Consider the following 7,425-nt stretch of genomic DNA (forward strand, 5'->3'; position numbering starts at 1 on the left):
ATAGGTCTGTTACGTGTCTCCCAAAAAATCGAGAAAATTTTTGACTATCTATCGTGAAAGATTGAAGTTTTATTCCCTACAAAATCGTTTCTTAATAATGTTCCTACGATTTTTTGTTTCTGAGTTACTCGCAAATTAAGTAAAAAGGAGCATTCTTTGATTGCTCATAACTCCGTTAAAAATCATTGTACCGTAATTAAAAATATAGATTCTTAAAGCTGAAACTTTGCTTTATCGAATGGTCTAATCGCTATTTTTTTTTAAATATTGTAAAATATACTGGAAAAAGAAAACCACCATTTTATAATACGAAATACGGTCATTTAATTTGCACCAACCTAATTTCGGTAGACTGTAATTATCTCTGTAGAATTTTTAAGTAACAGGATATTTTCATCATAAAGATACTTTTAATTGAACAATGGCTTTCTCGATATTGTCAAATTGTAATTTAAAAAACACGATATTGTTGGCTACAATATTTCATTAATGCATTAAAGATATTTTATAAAGAGTAATAACATAAAAACATTGGTTGATCATTGCGGGAAAATAGTTCACTTTTCGTACTGAACAAAGGTGTATATTAACTGCATACTAAATATTACCAATAATTACAGAGAGCATTCTGTAACAAAGAGTTACTGGGGCGCATCCTGTGACAAAGAGTATCCAAGCACAATTAGCTAATCGGCTATACTACCTAATAACTAGGAATATTCATTTTGCGAGCAACAGCGTCCATACAACTAGATCCCTTTTGAACCGACGAGTCTCGATTACTCGCCATCGCGAAAGTTTATTTAACAATGCACACGAATACGTGTGAACTACATGGCATGATTTCCAAGCGCATTCTCGTGTCGACATCCATTGTGTTGTGGCAAGCTTGTAGAACTATTGGCATAATTATTGCCATGGTCAATAGAAGTAAAATTATTCTGATCCTGTTAATTCCTAGACATAACCTAAACACATGCATAAGAATTATTAATTCTTGGAAAAGTAAAAAAAATATCAAAACTTCAATTCTCATTGACTTATTATGTTACCTTTAACTTCAATTTTACTTTTGACGAGGTATATGTTTTATTTCAATCTCTTTTTATATAAGTGAGGGCTTAAACTCTCTCTGCGACCGTTTAAGTGTTAAATTAAATTTGCCCCCGAACGACGGGTAAACACTGTCGACGCAAAAATTCTTTTTCTCACCATTCCCAACGGGAAAAGCAACAAATCGCGCGGGAAACTCGTCGACACTAATTTCCCGAGATTCACCGCACTGGGATTCCCGATAACCCAAAGGTCGATCCTACTTCCCGAGACTCCTCTTTCTCTGTGACAAAAAGTCTGCTCGACGCTGTCGTCGACGATGGCGACGTCGACGTTGCCCTGATCATCGTGTTCGCCCCGAACGAAAAAGGGAATGGAAAGTGACCAAAGTAAACCTGAAAAATTTGGTATCCGGATCACATTCTTCAATCAAATAATGAAAGGGGACGGGACAAATACGTTGTAGCAAATAATAAGTGAAAACGCAACGACAAACGAATTTATATATTTTGTTCTTATAGTCCATTAAATACAAGTAATGTTATTTCTATTTTTAATTTTTTATCTCAATAAAAGAAAAAATATTTAAAAATTAGTGACAAAGATAAAGAAATCAAAAGGAATTTTTAAGAACAAGGTTGGAATACAATTTCGACATTATTCTCTCTCTTTTCACACTGTTATTACATTTCGACTCTATTTTTACTTTAATCCTTTGCTTTCGAAATTTCCTGAGTATGCACTGTTAAATCTATAGTGTCAAATTTAATCTAACGTGAGTCGCCACTGCTCCTACTCGATCTTATCGTTATTTTATACTAAAATGATGGTTATATTTGACACTATACAGTGTCAAGTTGATACTATATAGTGTCAAATTGACACGATAGAGTGTCATATATAACTATCGTTTTGATAAAAAATAACGATATATTTAGTAGGAGCAGTGGCGACTCACGTTAAGTTAAATTTGACACTATAGATTTAACAGTGTGGAGATTCAAGACGTATATAAGCAAAAACCCTCGGCAAAAAATCAAAAAGATAGAAGATTTAACTTCAGAAACCGATTACGAGATGCAATTCATGGTTAGTTGTCTATCTACATGTAACTGCATTTACACGCGAAACGATATATCTATATATATATTGTGTGTATATATATATATATAGATTGTAAGTTATCCAAATATGACAGAATCATATAAAGATGCAAGACAAGTACAATGTAATCAATTTAGAAAAGAAAAACCTGACACATGCTGTCACATGTGTATTATTTAATTCTAGGATAAATGATATCAAAGTGCAGATTATTTGGCTAATGTATAATGCATGTTATTTATATTATAATTTATTTGCGGAAATTGCATCGATTATCGTTATTTGGTGACTAATCAAGCCCACAAATTGACTACAAATTCGCTAATTATACAACTAGTAATTTGGAATGATATCTCGTTCATTGAAGAAATCGCCAGCCGTTCCACCGATCCCGATTCACACATCTAGTAAATATCCATAAATATATATATATATATATATATATCCATATATAATATCTGCTCGGTGCGAATCAAGTGCGATGTTGCCGTAATTTGATTTGGCTGCCGTACGAATACTGCACACTATCGGATTTCCATTTTAAAATACCGAAAGCCGAATGTTTCGACCGATGTATAACAGTATTGTAGTCCATTTCGAAGACAGTAACGATAATAGTCGAAGGGAAGTTGCGATTCGCGGCTGCGAAAAAGTTGTAGTAAAGCTGAATCCTCATCTTTTTCAGCTTTAAATTTGACAGCAATAGTATATTGCAATGTCCTTGCACGAAACATTAATATTACATTTATATTTTAAAAAATATGATGAATTTTACAAATACGATACGATATTTCTAATTTCGACATGCATATATGTCGAAATAATTAAAAATATTGTATCGCATTTGTAAAGTTTATATTTTTTTAAATATATATTTTTAATAAAAATGTTTTTATATACAATATTTTCAAAAAGTTAAAAAATCTTTATTAGAATTATAAAATGAATTTATAAAACTCTAGTATATACAATATTAAAACATAATCCCAATTATTTCTTTATAAAAAATCGAGATGAAAAATTGAATATACATATTGAATGCGAAAGCCGAGGTTTCTCTTTTACATTCCGTTTGCACGAGAGACCTGAGGTAAACTCAATCTGGAGCAAACGTTCCATTACAGGAATGGCCGTGACAGTCGGCGGACACGACAAAGCTATGGCGACGTATACAAGTATCATCTAGTAACATTGGTACATCCGCGCATTTATAGCCTATAAGCCTGATGCTGCAGTACACTATATAAGATGGAACACCACCTAATCTCGCGTCCTAGCATCACGCTGAACACAACGGGTTGACGGTAGACCGAGATCTAAATTGGAGATCAGTCCGCCGTCGGAATGGTTGTCGGTCAGTCCTTAATCGGAAGCGCAGGGATGAACGACGATGGATTAACTGAATAAACAGAGAAATAATGCGCCGGCACGCGGCAAACACACTAGGATTTCATCAATGTCGGCTGAATTTGCTTCGAGCGATAATTAACACAATTATCAAGAAATACATTCACGTCTCGCGCCAAATTTATGTGCAAACGGTGTCATGTCTATTTAATTTCATGTTCGAGAGGATACACACGTCCAAATGTGTTTTAAAAAAGCATATAAATGTCAAGTCATTAAAGTCAAATAGAGCATTGTAAAGGATATTTTTAAAACTTTAATAAAAAAAAAAGAAACAGTAAATAATACTATCATAAAATATAATTTACACAGTAAACCATCGTGGAAAACCAAGTGCATCGTCAATGGGTTTATTGCGACATTCACTGGAACTTTTCGACATGAAATGGAAAAAGTACGGTTGCGCTGTCGGTACTTCACGCGAATGTCATTAATAAGAAGAAGTAGTAAAAGTTCGTAAATAAAAGTGAATCACAAGTAAATGGCTAATTGAAGATATTAATTGTAAAATAATTTTTAGAGAATTTTTATTTTAAGATAACTAACACAGAAACACGAAATCTTTCCTTAAAAATTTTAATTCTATTATACATTTCTATATCTATTGTAATATCATGACTAAAATCGAAATTTCGTGAAATTGTCTTAAATTCGGCGAAAATTTTCGGAGTAAAAACTCGAACTTTACGTGTAAAACCTTTTGCAAATATGCAGATGCCGCCCAACTTGGAATAACACGGGCTGATACGGATGCGGTACGGTGACGGAATTTACGAGAGCGAGCGCAAGCATGGGTGCATAAGAAACAGATTAACGTTCTCGTGGATTAAGAGTCGTTACCAAGGCTGGCGCTCCAAAGCGAGCTTATGAGAACGCGTTAACGTTCACAGGCTTCTTCGCAGATGTGAGTTGAAGCGCAGTAGGTTGGGAGAAAGGAGGAAAATGGACACTAGCGCGCTGGAGTAAACGTTTCTACAGACATGAAAGTGTAAACAGAAGTAAAAATATGGTGAGTAGAATGGATGGAAATGGTAATTCTAATTACGAAAACGACCGTGTCAGCTGAAGAACGTAACGAAGCTGACCCGCCTCGACAATGAAAGGTCAGCACACGCAGCGAGGCTTATCCCAGTGTCTATGCGAAGATCAGGAGCTAAAGGACGTTTTAACGCTTTAACTGATCATATAGAGACGTCCTCTCAAAATATCATAAAATCGTGATATGCACTCTACATGTATTTCTTATTTTTGAAATTTATAAAAATGGAATAAAATATACTCATCCTTTTAATCATTATACTACATGAGAGAGAGAGAGAGAGAGAGAGAGAGAGAGAGAGAGACACTTGGATATGTAAGTGTAATATATATATTATAAATATTCTTATGCATGTTAAGAGGATGCGGTTTCTAATTATATCATAAGAGATATAAAAAAAAATATTTCAAAGAAAAGTTGATTGCTTTTAATATCGTGATGAAAAATTTTAAAAACGAGTTCAGAAATTTAAAAATTTGCAAAAATAATAATTTAAAAAACACATAATAAAATACACCAGAATAAAAAATTGAAATTTTGGCATATCTTGTTATATTTGTAAGTAATATATGTTGTTTTTTGTATGTTATTGTGGATTCAAAATTAATAGATGGTACAATAGAAATCAATGTATAGTAATAATATTTAGTTCACACGATGAAAATTTTACGAAGCTAATGCTACAATGATATTCGTGGAATCGATCGCGTTGTAACGTGTCCTTAAATATCTAATTACAGTAATGGGTGCTTTAGCTAGTAAATAAAGCTGGCATGACGTGGCAAAGTGAGTGACAGAATAGCCACTAATAGGAACGTAAGCCGGAGGTATATATGATAATCTTATACTACTAAACGCACACATTGATCGCAAAACACCGAATAAGATCCATAGTTCTACTTATTTCATTAATTTTTACATTAATTAATTTTACGTTATTAATTATATTAATTAATCTTGTACTATAAGATGTGCATAAACTCACGTAAAAACAAATATTTTTTAATACAAGTTTATCGTAAAAGTTTTCTTTTGTTTGACTCGAAGAAACACGTTACTTTGAATCTTATTTATTATATAATTAATTAATAAATAATAATTAATAAACTAGAACCCTATATCGGTCGAAGCTAGATCTTAAATGCTTAAATAATTCAATCTTAAATTACTAAATATGCTAACTACAGTGGTTTAATTGCGTTTATATAGTCCGGAAATTTTTCGGCGCGCAGTTTGTTAGACTACAAGTGTGGTATATACATATGTCAAGTACATATATAGCATATTTAACGATTCAAGATTTAATTATTTAAGCATTTAAGATCTAGTTTCGACCGATATAGGGTTCTAGTTTATTGATTGTGTTGTCACATGTACGGTCTAAAAATGAGATTATTATTAATAATTAATAAAATTAATATTCATATCAATTAATATTAAAATACAGACATTTATATACAATGACATTTATAAATTGAAAAATGTAATCTTAAGAAAATTTATCTTGAACTTTTTTTAGAAAAATAATTTACGTTCAAATCATATAAATAAATCCGTTTTATATTAATTTGCTTTTCTTTTTTGATACATGGAATTATTAATAATAAATTAAGTTGTGCTATTAGAATTGCATTATCTATTGCAAAAAATTTGGATGTGTATCTAAGAAAATATTGTTCATAAAAAAAGGTGGACGTTGTTCGTATATGCATATAATTTCGTAAATTTTATTTCTACGCAATTTGGAAGGGATTCATCAAACTTTGTGCAAAAAAGTTCAACATATTTTTTTGTTTCTATGTAAATCGTCATACACAGGGGTTTTATCAAAAGCAAAATTTTACTGAACGAGTTATGTAAATTTCGGTTAAAAACTACTATTTGGAAAAAAAATAGAAAAATATTTACATACCTACTTACCCAACCCGCTGCAAACGTTCTGCCGCAACCGCTGCGCTACTTTGACCTCATCAGGAACGACCCGGTCTCTCTCCATCCACGAAAAGATGAGCCTCGTCGATATCCTCGTAGAACGTAACAGTCTTACACTACACACTATTTATACACCCGACTTTCTTACAATCGCACAAACACTTGCAGAATTTGTTATCTGATGCTCAAGCTTTACAAAAAGATACGCTTTGTACTAACAATACATTTGCATTTATTTTATCTAGATTTTTAAGAGCATTCCGTAGAACTCTCTGAAAGTACCTTCGAAGCCGCGAATATCTTGAAAATCTCGAGTCAAATGTCCGTATTTATAATATAATCAGACCTTATACATATTTAAGACTTCCTTAAATTTATCTTTAGATGCTCAGTAGCCAATGAAATAATTCGTAGAGCATCTGAATATAAAATCTTTAAATATATAGGAATCCTTAAATATAAGGCCTGACTATGAATACAAGTAAGTCTTTCAATTTACGACTTACACTGATTGTGAACAGTGGAAAGGTGAGTTATATGACATTTTGCGATGTAAACGATAAAAAGCTATAAAGAATCACGCTGTATCTCGATCACGTGTCCTCGGCTAATTTCACCCCCGTCCGATCACGCTCACAATTCACATACGTGGCGGAATTGTCTAATTGCTCGCATAATCCGTAATTGCGACCATCGACAATAATAGTATCGGTATTTCGGCAGGGCAGATGCGGCAACGATCCTAACTTAAAATTCCAAAATATGCTGCATTTACGTACATCCTCACCCTGAGCTCCCATCTTTCCATAGCAGGAAACAACTCGAAAATAGTCTCCGATCGAATCTCAGATCGAAGATTTCTGATAAATTTACCTCGAAAGATTACAGGA

This window comes from Mycetomoellerius zeteki, unplaced genomic scaffold, assembly GCF_001594055.1.
Source record: "Mycetomoellerius zeteki isolate Tzet28-1 unplaced genomic scaffold, Tzet1.0 scaffold198, whole genome shotgun sequence".
NCBI classification, from domain to species: domain Eukaryota; kingdom Metazoa; phylum Arthropoda; class Insecta; order Hymenoptera; family Formicidae; genus Mycetomoellerius; species Mycetomoellerius zeteki.